Raw genomic sequence first — 15,494 nt, forward strand, 5'->3', positions numbered from 1 at the left:
TTCTGTTCTGTAATTCAGTTCCTCTGTAGCCAAGTTTACATTCCGTGTATTACTGATATCTTATGATGTTTCTTTTTCTGTGTGACTTATTTCAGTTAGAAACATCGTACCTGAATCCACTCTATGCTGCTACGGGCCTGATGACAAAGATTTCATTGCTGAGTGATACTGCATTGTACGTAAGTACCACAACTTCTTTATCCATTTTTCACTTTCTGCGATATTGAACTTTTACAGTAAACGAGGTTCTTGTAAACAGAGGCGTCCCAAACTTTGGGTGGCTGTGTCTTTTTGATTTTAATTTCCCTAAGCTATAGGACCATAAGTGGAAGTGCCCTAGGCTCTGTTGCTTTGTTTTTTAGATGTTTCAGGAAACACCATACACTTCTCCCAAATGTCTGTTGGCAATTTACATCCCGCCCATCAGCATAACAAGGCTTCCAGTTCTCCATTGCCTGTCCTGCCTTTCTGGATTTTACACTTTTTTCAGATGGCCCTTTTGACTGAGGGAAGTGGGACTTCATTGTAGTGCAGATTTCCTTTGCAAGTTTGCTTGGTTGGCCAAAAAGGGCGTATGCGTTTTTTTCTGAATATATTCAGGAAAAAACACATACGCCCTTTTTGGCCAAGTGCATCATTGTGGACGTTCTGCCTCTTTTACTATGCTTTCAATGCATTTCCAGTCTACCTCCTGAAATCGGTTTCCTGCAATTCTGCCCCGCTTTCTAGTTCTCTTGGCAGCCTTACTTCAGTATATTTTTGGACAATAGCTGTCATTTATAACTCTGCATGTTTGAGAATTACAGTGCCCCTGAGCTCCTTTCTTCAACTCGCTTTCTTGTGAGCTGGCCGCAACACCGCAGGATGGCTTCAGGCCCTAATCTGGTTCCGGCATGGCACGCTGAGCCTTTGGTTAATTCCTCTTCCTGGTGGGAAATGAGAGTTAAATTTGCCCGTCCAGACACCTCCAGCTAGTCTCTCATTGGTTCTCGCTATTCCTGTTCATCTTCCGCAGAAATTGCAAACTGGGCCAAACAGGAGGTTAAAGGGACTGACTGTCCAAGTCGGGAGAGTGTTAGTAAAGCATCTGGAATGTTGCACCCGAGTACCAGCGTACGAAAACTGAGACATATTTGAACACGTCTCCCGTTCACACGGTTGATCATACTCTGGGTTCCACATGCATGTTTTAGCTGAAGGAAGAATACCTTAAACCTGGGTAGTTGAAACCCATGGAAGGGTTACCATGCAATATGACTTCAAAGGGACTTCATTTGCTTACCGAACGTCTGCAATCCTATCACTGCTCCGTTTATGCCCCTGTACACATGCTTGATTCTCTTTCGGAGACATAGCAATCCATAGGTTTTAAGTTACTTACTAGTCAGGTACATTCTTAGGCGTTTAATATGGGGTGTTGAGTCCATTTCGTTGAGCAAGGAGTAGCTCTTGTCTATTCCATATTTGGCTTAAGGAACTTTATCTGTGCTCATTTCAATCTCTGGTTTTATGCAGCACCCGAACTCACCTTTACCCTTAAGCAAGCATAAGTTGGTTTTCTAAATTTGAGACCCTGTTCTGTTCTGTAATTCAGTTCCTGTGTAGCCAAGTTTACATTCCGTGTATTACTGATATCTTATGATGTTTCTTTTTCTGTGTGACTTATTTCAGTTAGAATCATCATACCTGAATCCACTCATTGTGCTGCTAAGGGCCTGATGACATAGATTTCATTGCTGAGTGATATTGCTTTGTAAGTAAATACCACAACTTCTTTATCCATTTTTCACTTTCTGAGATGTTGAACTTGTACTGTAAACGAGGTTCTTGTAAACAGAGCCGTTCCAAACTTTGGGGTGGCTGTGTCTTTTTGATTTTAATTTCCCTAAGCTATAGGACCATAAGTGGAAGTGCCCTAGGCTCTGTTGCTTTGTTTTTTAGATGTTTCAGGAAACACCATACACTTCTCCCGAGTGGTTGTTGGCAATTTACATCCCGCCCATCAGCATAACAAGGCTCCCAGTTCTCCATGGCCTGTCCTGCCTTTCTGGATGTTACACTTTTTTCAGATGGCCCTTTTGACCGGGGGGAAGTGAGACTTCATTGTAGTGCAGATTTCCTTTGCAATCTTGCTTGGTTGGCCAAAAAGGGCGTATGCGTTTTTTCCTGAATATATTCAGGAAAAAACGCATACGCCCTTTTTGGCCAAGTGCATCATTGTGGACGTTCTGCCTCTTTTCCTATGCTTTCAATGCAATTCCAGTCTACCTCCTGAAATCGGTTTCCTGCAATTCTGCCCCGCTTTCAAGTCCGCTTGGCAGCCTTACTTCAGTCTATTTTTGGACGATAGCTGTCATTTATAACTCTGCAGGTTTGTGAATTACAGTGCCCCTGAGCTCCTTTCTTCAACTCGCTTTCTTGTGAGCTGGCCACAACACCGCAGGATGGCTTCAGGCCCTAATCTGGTTCCGGCACGGCACGCTGAGCCTTTGGTTAATTCCTCTTCCTGGTGGGAAATGAGAGTTAAATTTGCCCGTCCAGACACCTCCAGCTAGTCTCTCATTGGTTCTCGCTATTCCTGTTTCATCTTCCGCAGAAATTGCAAACTGGGCCAAACAGGAGGTTAAAGGCGCTGACTCTCCAAGTAGGGAGAGTGTTAGTAAAGCGTCTGGAATGTTGCACCCGAGTAACAGGGGAGGAAAACTGAGACATATTTGAACACGTCTCCCGTTCACATGGTTGATCATACTTGGGTTCCACATGCATGTTTTAGCTGAAGGAAGAATACCTTAAACCTGGAGAGTTGAGACCCGTGTAATTGGTACCATGCAATATGACTTCAAAGGGTCTTCATTTGCTCACCGAACCTCTCCAATCCTATCACTGCTGCGTTTATGCCCCTGTACACATGCTTGATTCTCTTTTGGAGACATAGCAATCCATAGGTTTTACGATACTTACTAGTCAGGTACATTCTTAGGCGTTTAATATGGGGTGTTGAGTCCATTTCGTTGAACAAGGAGTAGCTCTTGTCTATTCCATATTTGACTTAAGGAACTTTATCTGTGCTCATTTCAATCTCTGGTTTTATGCAGCACCCCAACTCACCTTTCCCCTTAAGCAAGCATAAGTTGGTTTTCTAAATTTGAGACCCTGTTCTGTTCTGTAATTCAGTTCCTGTGTAGCGAAGTTTACATTCCGTGTATTACTGATATCTTATGATGTTTCTTTTTCTGTGTGACTTATTTCAGTTAGAATCATCGTACCTGAATCCACTCATTGTGATGCTAAGGGCCTGATGACATAGATTTCATTGCTGACTGATATTGCTTTGTAAGTAAATACCACAACTTCTTTATCCATTTTTCACTTTCTGCGATGTTGAACTTGTACTGTAAACGAGGTTCTTGTAAACAGAGGCGTCCCAAATTTTGGGGTGGCTGTGTCTTTTTGATTTTAATTTCCCTAAGCTATAGGACCATAAGTGGAAGTGCCCTAGGCTCTGTTGCTTTGTTTTTTAGATGTTTCAGGAAACACCATACACTTCTCCCGATTGTCTGTTGGCAATTTACATCCCGCCCATCAGCATAACAAGGTTCCCAGTTCTCCATGGCCTGTCCTACCTTTCTGGATTTTACACGTTTTTCAGATGGCCCTTTTGACCGGGGGGAAGTGAGACTTCATTGTAGTGCAGATTTCCTTTGCAAGCTTGCTTGGTTGGCCAAAAAGGGCGTATGCGTTTTTTCCTGAATATATTCAGGAAAAAACGCATATGCCCTTTTTGGCCAAGTGCATCATTGTGGACGTTCTGCCTCTTTTCCTATGCTTTCAATGCAATTCCAGTCTACCTCCTGAAATCGGTTTCCTGCAATTCTGCCCCGCTTTCAAGTCCTCTTGGCAGCCTTACTTCAGTCTATTTTTGGACGATAGCTGTCATTTATAACTCTGCAGGTTTGTGAATTACAGTGCCCCTGAGCTCCTTTCTTCAACTCGCTTTCTTTTGAGCTGGCCGCAACACCGCAGGATGGCTTCAGGCCCTAATCTGGTTCCGGCACGGCATGCTGAGCCTTTGGTTAATTCCTCTTCCTGGTGGGAAATGAGAGTTAAATTTGCCCGTCCAGACACCTCCAGCTAGCCTCTCATTGGTTCTCGCTATTCCTGTTCATCTTCCGCAGAAATTGCAAACTGGGCCAAACAGGAGGTTAAAGGGACTGACTGTCCAAGTCGGGAGAGTGTTAGTAAAGCGTCTGAAATGTTGCACCCGAGTACCAGGGTACGAAAACTGAGACATATTTGAACACGTCTCCCGATCACATGGTGGATCATACTCTAGGTTCCACATGCATGTTTTAGCTGAAGGAAGAATACCTTAAACCTGGGTAGTTGAAACCCGTGGAATGGGTACCATGCAATATGAGTTCAAAGGGTCTTCATTTGCTCACCAAACCTCTGCAATCCTATCACTGCTGCGTTTATGCCCCTGTACACATGCTTGATTCTCTTTCGGAGACATAGCAATCCATAGGTTTTAAGATATTTACTAGTCAGGTACATTCTTAGGCGTTTAATATGCGGTGTTGAGTCCATTTCGTTGAGCAAGGAGTAGCTCTTGTCTATTCCATATTTGGCTTAAGGAACTTCATCTGTGCTCATTTCAATCTCTGGTTTTATGCAGCACCCCAACTCACCTTTCCCCTTAAGCAAGCATAAGTTGGTTTTCTAAATTTGAGACCCTGTTCTGTTCTGTAATTCAGTTCCTGTGTAGCCAAGTTTACATTCCGTGTATTACTGATATCTTATGATGTTTCTTTTTCTGTGTGACTTATTTCAGTTAGAATCATCATACCTGAATCCACTCATTGTGCTGCTAAGGGCCTGATGACACAGATTTCATTGCTGAGTGATATTGCTTTGTAAGTAAATACCACAACTTCTTTATCCATTTTTCACTTTCTGCGATGTTGAACTTGTACTGTAAACGAGGTTCTTGTAAACAGAGCCGTTCCAAACTTTGGGGTGGCTGTGTCTTTTTGATTTTAATTTCCCTAAGCTATAGGACCATAAGTGGAAGTGCCCTAGGTTCTGTTGCTTTGTTTTTTAGATGTTTCAGGAAACACCATACACTTCTCCCAAGTGTCTGTTGGCAATTTACATCCCGCCCATCAGCATAACAAGGCTCCCAGTTCTCCATGGCCTGTCCTGCCTTTCTGGATTTTACACTTTTTTCAGATGGCCCTTTTGACCGGGGGGAAGTGAGCCTTCACTGTAGTGCAGATTTCCTTTGCAAGCTTGCTTGATTGGCCAAAAAGGGCGTATGCGTTTTTTCCTGAATATATTCAGGAAAAAACGCATACGCACTTTTTGGCCAAGTGCATCATTGTGGACGTTCTGCCTCTTTTCCTATGCTTTCAATGCAATTCCAGTCTACCTCCTGAAATCGGTTTCCTACAATTCTGCCCCACTTTCAAGTCCGCTTGGCAGCCTTACTTCAGTCTATTTTTGGACGATAGCTGTCATTTATAACTCTGCAGGTTTGTGAATTACAGTGCCCCTGAGCTCCTTTCTTCAACTCGCTTTCTTGTGACCTGGCCGCAACACCGCAGGATGGCTTCAGGCCCTAATCTGGTTCCGGTACGGCATGCTGAGCCTTTGGTTATTTCCTCTTCCTGGTGGGAAATGAGAGTTAAATTTGCCCGTCCAGACACCTCCAGCTAGCCTCTCATTGGTTCTCGCTAATCCTGTTCATCTTCCGCAGAAATTGCAAACAGTGCCAAACAGGAGGTTAAAGGCGCTGACTCTCCAAGTGGGGAGAGTGTTAGTCAAGCGTCTGGAATGTTGCACCCGAGTACCAGGGGAGGAAAACTGAGACATATTTGAACACGTCTTCCGATCACACGGTTGATCATACTCTGGGTTCCACATGCATGTTTTAGCTGAAGGAAGAATACCTAAAACCTGGGTAGTTGAAACCCGTGGAATGGGTACCATGCAATATGACTTCAAAGGGTCTTCATTTGCTCACCGAACCTCTCCAATCCTATCACTGCTGCGTTTATGCCCCTGTACACATGCTTGATTCTCTTTCGGAGACATAGCAATCTATAGGTTTTAAGATACTTACTAGTCAGGTACATTCTTTGGCGTTTAATATGCGGTGTTGAGTCCATTTCGTTGAGCAAGGAGTAGCTCTTGTCTATTCCATATTTGGCTTAAGGAACTTTATCTGTGCTCATTTCAATCTCTGGTTTTATGCAGCAACCCAACTCACCTTTACCCTTAAGCAAGCATAAGTTGGTTTTCGAAATTTGAGACCCTGTTCTGTTCTGTAATTCAGTTCCTGTGTAGCCAAGTTTCCATTCCGTGTATTACTGATATCTTATGATGTTTGTTTTTCTGTGTGACTTATTTCAGTTAGAATCATCATACCTGAATCCACTCATTGTGCTGCTAAGGGCCTGATGACACAGATTTCATTGCTGAGTGATATTGCTTTGTAAGTAAATACCACAATTTCTTTATCCATTTTTCACTTGCTGCGATGTTGAACTTGTACTGTAAACGAGGTTCTTGTAAACAGAGCCGTTCCAAACTTTGGGGTGGCTGTGTCTTTTTGATTTTAATTTCCCTAAGCTATAGGACCATAAGTGGAAGTGCCCTAGGTTCTGTTGCTTTGTTTTTTAGATGTTTCAGGAAACACCATACACTTCTCCCGAGTGGTTGTTGGCAATTTACATCCCGCCCATCAGCATAACAAGGCTCCCAGTTCTCCATGGCCTGTCCTGCCTTTCTGGATTTTACACTTTTTTCAGATGGCCCTTTTGACCGGGGGGAAGTGAGACTTCATTGTAGTGCAGATTTCCTTTGCAAGCTTGCTTGGTTGGCCAAAAAGGGCGTATGCGTTTTTTCCTGAATATATTCAGGAAAAAACGCATACGCCCTTTTTGGCCAAGTGCATCATTGTGGACGTTCTGCCTCTTTTCCTATGCTTTCAATGCAATTCCAGTCTACCTCCTGAAATCGGTTTCCTGCAATTCTGCCCCGCTTTCAAGTCCTCTTGGCAGCCTTACTTCAGTCTATTTTTGGACGATAGCTGTCATTTATAACTCTGCAGGTTTGTGAATTACAGTGCCCCTGAGCTCCTTTCTTCAACTCGCTTTCTTGTCACCTGGCCGCAACACCGCAGGATGGCTTCAGGCCCTAATCTGGTTCCGGCACGGCACGCTGAGCCTTTGGTTAATTCCTCTTCCTGGTGGGAAATGAGAGTTAAATTTGCCCGTCCAGACACCTCCAGCTAGTCTCTCATTGGTTCTCGCTATTCCTGTTCATCTTCCGCAGAAATTGCAAACTGGGCCAAACAGGAGGTTAAAGGCGCTGACTCTCCAAGTGGGGAGAGTGTTAGTAAAGCGTCTGGAATGTTGCACCCGAGTACCAGGGGAGGGAAACTGAGACATATTTGAACACGTCTCCCGATCACATGGTTGATCATACTCTGGGTTCCACATGCATGTTTTAGCTGAAGGAAGAATACCTAAAACCTGGGTAGTTGAAACCCGTGGAATGGGTATCATGCAATATGACTTCAAAGGGTCTTCATTTGCTCACCGAACCTCTCCAATCCTATCACTGCTGCGTTTATGTCCCTGTACACATGCTTGATTCTCTTTCGGAGACATAGCAATCCCTAGGTTTTAAGATACTTACTAGTCAGGTACATTCTTAGGAGTTTAATATGCGGTGTTGAGTCCATTTCGTTGAGCAAGGAGTAGCTCTTGTCTATTCCATATTTGGCTTAAGGAACTTTATCTGTGCTCATTTCAATCTCTGGTTTTATGCAGCACCCCAACTCACCTTTCCCCTTAAGCAAGCATAAGTTGGTTTTCTAAATTTGAGACCCTGTTCTGTTTTGGAATGCAGTTCCTGTGTAGCCAAGTTTACATTCCGTGTATTAGTGATATCTTATGATGTTTCTTTTTCTGTGTGACTTATTTCAGTTAGAATCATCGTACCTGAATCCACTCATTATGCTGCTACGGGCCTGATGACATAGATTTCATTGCTGAGTGATACTGCATTGTACGTAAGTACCAAAAGTTCTTTATCCATTTTTCACTTTCTGTGATGTTGAACTTGTACGGTAAACGAGGTTCTTGTAAACGGAGGCGTCCCAAACTTTGGGGTGGCTGTGTCTTTTTGATTTTAATTTCCCTAAGCTATAGGACCATAAGTGGAAGTGCCCTAGGCTCTGTTGCTTTGTTTTTTAGATGTTTCAGGAAACACCATACACTTCTCCTGAGTGTCTGTTGGCAATTTACATCCCGCCCATCAGCATAACAAGCCTCCCAGTTCTCCATGGCCTGTCCTGCCTTTCTGGATTTTACACGTTTTTCAGATGGCCCTTTTGACCGGGGAGAAGTGAGACTTCATTGTAGTGCAGATTTCCTTTGCAAGCTTGCTTGGTTGGCCAAAAAGGGCGTATGCGTTTTTTCCTGAATATATTCAGGAAAAAACGCATACGCCCTTTTTGGCCAAGTGCATCATTGTGGACGTTCTGCCTCTTTTCCTATGCTTTCAATGCAATTCCAGTCTACCTCCTGAAATCGGTTTCCTGCAATTCTGCCCCGCTTTCAAGTCCTCTTGGCAGCCTTACTTCAGTCTATTTTTGGACGATAGCTGTCATTTATAACTCTGCAGGTTTGTGAATTACAGTGCCCCTGAGCTCCTTTCTTCAACTCGCTTTCTTGTCACCTGGCCGCAACACCGCAGGATGGCTTCAGGCCCTAATCTGGTTCCGGCACGGCACGCTGAGCCTTTGGTTAATTCCTCTTCCTGGTGGGAAATGAGAGTTAAATTTGCCCGTCCAGACACCTCCAGCTAGTCTCTCATTGGTTCTCGCTATTCCTGTTCATCTTCCGCAGAAATTGCAAACTGGGCCAAACAGGAGGTTAAAGGCGCTGACTCTCCAAGTGGGGAGAGTGTTAGTAAAGCGTCTGGAATGTTGCACCCGAGTACCAGGGGAGGGAAACTGAGACATATTTGAACACGTCTCCCGATCACATGGTTGATCATACTCTGGGTTCCACATGCATGTTTTAGCTGAAGGAAGAATACCTAAAACCTGGGTAGTTGAAACCCGTGGAATGGGTATCATGCAATATGACTTCAAAGGGTCTTCATTTGCTCACCGAACCTCTCCAATCCTATCACTGCTGCGTTTATGCCCCTGTACACATGCTTGATTCTCTTTCGGAGACATAGCAATCCCTAGGTTTTAAGATACTTACTAGTCAGGTACATTCTTAGGAGTTTTATATGCGGTGTTGAGTCCATTTCGTTGAGCAAGGAGTAGCTCTTGTCTATTCCATATTTGGCTTAAGGAACTTTATCTGTGCTCATTTCAATCTCTGGTTTTATGCAGCACCCCAACTCACCTTTCCCCTTAAGCAAGCATAAGTTGGTTTTCTAAATTTGAGACCCTGTTCTGTTTTGGAATGCAGTTCCTGTGTAGCCAAGTTTACATTCCGTGTATTAGTGATATCTTATGATGTTTCTTTTTCTGTGTGACTTATTTCAGTTAGAATCATCGTACCTGAATCCACTCATTATGCTGCTACGGGCCTGATGACATAGATTTCATTGCTGAGTGATACTGCATTGTACGTAAGTACCAAAAGTTCTTTATCCATTTTTCACTTTCTGTGATGTTGAACTTGTACGGTAAACGAGGTTCTTGTAAACGGAGGCGTCCCAAACTTTGGGGTGGCTGTGTCTTTTTGATTTTAATTTCCCTAAGCTATAGGACCATAAGTGGAAGTGCCCTAGGCTCTGTTGCTTTGTTTTTTAGATGTTTCAGGAAACACCATACACTTCTCCTGAGTGTCTGTTGGCAATTTACATCCCGCCCATCAGCATAACAAGCCTCCCAGTTCTCCATGGCCTGTCCTGCCTTTCTGGATTTTACACGTTTTTCAGATGGCCCTTTTGACCAGGGAGAAGTGAGACTTCATTGTAGTGCAGATTTCCTTTGCAAGCTTGCTTGGTTGGCCAAAAAGGGCGTATGCGTTTTTTCCTGAATATATTCAGGAAAAAACGCATACGCCCTTTTTGGCCAAGTGCATCATTGTGGACGTTCTGCCTCTTTTCCTATGCTTTCAATGCAATTCCAGTCTACCTCCTGAAATCGGTTTCCTGCAATTCTGCCCCGCTTTCAAGTCCTCTTGGCAGCCTTACTTCAGTCTATTTTTGGACGATAGCTGTCATTTATAACTCTGCAGGTTTGTGAATTACAGTGCCCCTGAGCTCCTTTCTTCAACTCGCTTTCTTGTGAGCTGGCCGCGACACCGCAGGATGGCTTCAGGCCCTAATCTGGTTTCGGCCCGGCATGCTGAGCCTTTGGTTAATTCCTCTTCCTGGTGGGAAATGAGAGTTAAATTTGCCCGTCCAGACACCTCCAGCTAGCCTCTCATTGGTTCTCGCTATTCCTGTTCATCTTCCGCAGAAATTGCAAACTGGGCCAAACAGCAGGTTAAAGGCGCTGACTCTCCAAGTGGGGAGAGTGTTAGTAAAGCGTCTGGAATGTTGCACCCGAGTACCAGGGGAGGAAAACTGAGACATATTTGAAAACGTCTCCCGATCACATGGTTGATCATACTCTGGGTTCCACATGCATGTTTTAGCTGAAGGAAGAATACCTAAAACCTGGGTAGGTGAAACCCGTGGAATGGGTACCATGCAATATGACTTCAAAGGGTCTTCATTTGCTCACCGAACCTCTCCAATCCTATCACTGCTGCGTTTATGTCCCTGTACACATGCTTGATTCTCTTTCGGAGACATAGCAATCCCTAGGTTTTAAGATACTTACTAGTCAGGTACATTCTTAGGAGTTTAATATGTGGTGTTGAGTCCATTTCGTTGATTAAGGAGTAGCTCTTGTCTATTCCATATTTGACTTAAGGAACTTTATCTGTGCTCATTTCAATCTCTGGTTTTATGCAGCACCCCAACTCACCTTTCCCCTTAAGCAAGCATAAGTTGGTTTTCTAAATTTGAGACCCTGTTCTGTTCTGTAATTCAGTTCCTGTGTAGCCAAGTTTACATTCCGTGTATTACTGATACCTTATGACGTTTCTTTTACTGTGTGACTTATTTCAGTTAGAATCATCATACCTGAATCCACTCATTGTGCTGCTAAGGGCCTGATGACACAGATTTCATTGCTGAGTGATATTGCTTTGTAAGTAAATACCACAACTTCTTTATCCATTTTTCACTTTCTGCGATGTTGAACTTGTACTGTAAACGAGGTTCTTGTAAACAGAGGCGTCCCAAACTTTGGGGTGGCTGTGTCTTTTTGATTTTAATTTCCCTAAGCAATAGGACCATAAGTGGAAGTGCCCTAGGCTCTGTTGCTTTGTTTTTTAGATGTTTCAGGAAACACCATACACTTCTCCCGAGTGTCTGTTGGCAATTTACATCCCGCCCATCAGCATAACAAGGCTCCCAGTTCTCCATGGCCTGTCCTGCCTTTCTGGATTTTACACTTTTTTCAGATGGCCCTTTTGACCGGGGGGAAGTGAGACTTCATTGTAGTGCAGATTTCCTTTGCAAGCTTGCTTGGTTGGCCAAAAAGTGCGTATGCGTTTTTTCCTGAATATATTCAGGAAAAAACGCATACGCCCTTTTTGGCCAAGTGCATCATTGTGGACGTTCTGCCTCTTTTCCTATGCTTTCAATGCAATTCCAGTCTACCTCCTGAAATCGGTTTCCTGCAATTCTGCCCCGCTTTCAAGTCCTCTTGGCAGCCTTACTTCAGTCTATTTTTGGACGATAGCTGTCATTTATAACTCTGCAGGTTTGTGAATTACAGTGCCCCTGAGCTCCTTTCTTCAACTCGCTTTCTTGTGACCTGGCCGCAACACCGCAGGATGGCTTCAGGCCCTAATCTGGTTCCGGCACGGCACGCTGAGCCTTTGGTTAATTCCTCTTCCTGGTGGGAAATGAGAGTTAAATTTGCCCGTCCAGACACCTCCAGCTAGTCTCTCATTGGTTCTCGCTATTCCTGTTCATCTTCCGCAGAAATTGCAAACTGGGCCAAACAGGAGGTTAAAGGCGCTGACTCTCCAAGTGGGGAGAGTGTTAGTAAAGCGTCTGGAATGTTGCACCCGAGTACCAGGGGAGGGAAACTGAGACATATTTGAACACGTCTCCCGATCACATGGTTGATCATACTCTGGGTTCCACATGCATGTTTTAGCTGAAGGAAGAATACCTAAAACCTGGGTAGTTGAAACCCGTGGAATGGGTATCATGCAATATGACTTCAAAGGGTCTTCATTTGCTCACCGAACCTCTCCAATCCTATCACTGCTGCGTTTATGCCCCTGTACACATGCTTGATTCTCTTTCGGAGACATAGCAATCCCTAGGTTTTAAGATACTTACTAGTCAGGTACATTCTTAGGAGTTTTATATGCGGTGTTGAGTCCATTTCGTTGAGCAAGGAGTAGCTCTTGTCTATTCCATATTTGGCTTAAGGAACTTTATCTGTGCTCATTTCAATCTCTGGTTTTATGCAGCACCCCAACTCACCTTTCCCCTTAAGCAAGCATAAGTTGGTTTTCTAAATTTGAGACCCTGTTCTGTTTTGGAATGCAGTTCCTGTGTAGCCAAGTTTACATTCCGTGTATTAGTGATATCTTATGATGTTTCTTTTTCTGTGTGACTTATTTCAGTTAGAATCATCGTACCTGAATCCACTCATTATGCTGCTACGGGCCTGATGACATAGATTTCATTGCTGAGTGATACTGCATTGTACGTAAGTACCAAAAGTTCTTTATCCATTTTTCACTTTCTGTGATGTTGAACTTGTACGGTAAACGAGGTTCTTGTAAACGGAGGCGTCCCAAACTTTGGGGTGGCTGTGTCTTTTTGATTTTAATTTCCCTAAGCTATAGGACCATAAGTGGAAGTGCCCTAGGCTCTGTTGCTTTGTTTTTTAGATGTTTCAGGAAACACCATACACTTCTCCTGAGTGTCTGTTGGCAATTTACATCCCGCCCATCAGCATAACAAGCCTCCCAGTTCTCCATGGCCTGTCCTGCCTTTCTGGATTTTACACGTTTTTCAGATGGCCCTTTTGACCAGGGAGAAGTGAGACTTCATTGTAGTGCAGATTTCCTTTGCAAGCTTGCTTGGTTGGCCAAAAAGGGCGTATGCGTTTTTTCCTGAATATATTCAGGAAAAAACGCATACGCCCTTTTTGGCCAAGTGCATCATTGTGGACGTTCTGCCTCTTTTCCTATGCTTTCAATGCAATTCCAGTCTACCTCCTGAAATCGGTTTCCTGCAATTCTGCCCCGCTTTCAAGTCCTCTTGGCAGCCTTACTTCAGTCTATTTTTGGACGATAGCTGTCATTTATAACTCTGCAGGTTTGTGAATTACAGTGCCCCTGAGCTCCTTTCTTCAACTCGCTTTCTTGTGAGCTGGCCGCGACACCGCAGGATGGCTTCAGGCCCTAATCTGGTTTCGGCCCGGCATGCTGAGCCTTTGGTTAATTCCTCTTCCTGGTGGGAAATGAGAGTTAAATTTGCCCGTCCAGACACCTCCAGCTAGCCTCTCATTGGTTCTCGCTATTCCTGTTCATCTTCCGCAGAAATTGCAAACTGGGCCAAACAGCAGGTTAAAGGCGCTGACTCTCCAAGTGGGGAGAGTGTTAGTAAAGCGTCTGGAATGTTGCACCCGAGTACCAGGGGAGGAAAACTGAGACATATTTGAAAACGTCTCCCGATCACATGGTTGATCATACTCTGGGTTCCACATGCATGTTTTAGCTGAAGGAAGAATACCTAAAACCTGGGTAGGTGAAACCCGTGGAATGGGTACCATGCAATATGACTTCAAAGGGTCTTCATTTGCTCACCGAACCTCTCCAATCCTATCACTGCTGCGTTTATGTCCCTGTACACATGCTTGATTCTCTTTCGGAGACATAGCAATCCCTAGGTTTTAAGATACTTACTAGTCAGGTACATTCTTAGGAGTTTAATATGTGGTGTTGAGTCCATTTCGTTGATTAAGGAGTAGCTCTTGTCTATTCCATATTTGACTTAAGGAACTTTATCTGTGCTCATTTCAATCTCTGGTTTTATGCAGCACCCCAACTCACCTTTCCCCTTAAGCAAGCATAAGTTGGTTTTCTAAATTTGAGACCCTGTTCTGTTCTGTAATTCAGTTCCTGTGTAGCCAAGTTTACATTCCGTGTATTACTGATACCTTATGACGTTTCTTTTACTGTGTGACTTATTTCAGTTAGAATCATCATACCTGAATCCACTCATTGTGCTGCTAAGGGCCTGATGACACAGATTTCATTGCTGAGTGATATTGCTTTGTAAGTAAATACCACAACTTCTTTATCCATTTTTCACTTTCTGCGATGTTGAACTTGTACTGTAAACGAGGTTCTTGTAAACAGAGGCGTCCCAAACTTTGGGGTGGCTGTGTCTTTTTGATTTTAATTTCCCTAAGCAATAGGACCATAAGTGGAAGTGCCCTAGGCTCTGTTGCTTTGTTTTTTAGATGTTTCAGGAAACACCATACACTTCTCCCGAGTGTCTGTTGGCAATTTACATCCCGCCCATCAGCATAACAAGGCTCCCAGTTCTCCATGGCCTGTCCTGCCTTTCTGGATTTTACACTTTTTTCAGATGGCCCTTTTGACCGGGGGGAAGTGAGACTTCATTGTAGTGCAGATTTCCTTTGCAAGCTTGCTTGGTTGGCCAAAAAGTGCGTATGCGTTTTTTCCTGAATATATTCAGGAAAAAACGCATACGCCCTTTTTGGCCAAGTGCATCATTGTGGACGTTCTGCCTCTTTTCCTATGCTTTCAATGCAATTCCAGTCTACCTCCTGAAATCGGTTTCCTGCAATTCTGCCCCGCTTTCAAGTCCTCTTGGCAGCCTTACTTCAGTCTATTTTTGGACGATAGCTGTCATTTATAACTCTGCAGGTTTGTGAATTACAGTGCCCCTGAGCTCCTTTCTTCAACTCGCTTTCTTGTGACCTGGCCGCAACACCGCAGGATGGCTTCAGGCCCTAATCTGGTTCCGGCACGGCATGCTGAGCCTTTGGTTAATTCCTCTTCCTGGTGGGAAATGAGAGTTAAATTTGCCCGTCCAGACACCTCCAGCTAGTCTCTCATTGGTTCTCGCTATTCCTGTTCATCTTCCGCAGAAATTGCAAACTGGGCCAAACAGGAGGTTAAAGGCGCTGACTCTCCAAGTGGGGAGAGTGTTAGTAAAGCGTCTGGAATGTTGCACCCGAGTACCAGGGGAGGGAAACTGAGACATATTTGAACACGTCTCCCGATCACATGGTTGATCATACTCTGGGTTCCACATGCATGTTTTAGCTGAAGGAAGAATACCTAAAACCTGGGTAGTTGAAACCCGTGGAATGGGTATCATGCAATATGACTTCAAAGGGTCTTCAT

General features: G+C 44.0%; 1 long non-coding RNA gene across 11 annotated transcripts in view; it reads left to right on the top strand.

The window, feature by feature from the left end:
• Window positions 1-15,494, top strand: part of LOC307188209 — a 1,799,555-nt gene that overhangs the window by 611,555 nt on the left and 1,172,506 nt on the right. The window lies entirely within an intron of this gene.

Source organism: Stenella coeruleoalba, assembly GCF_951394435.1.
Source record: "Stenella coeruleoalba genome assembly, chromosome: 6".
NCBI classification, from domain to species: Eukaryota; Metazoa; Chordata; class Mammalia; order Artiodactyla; family Delphinidae; genus Stenella; species Stenella coeruleoalba.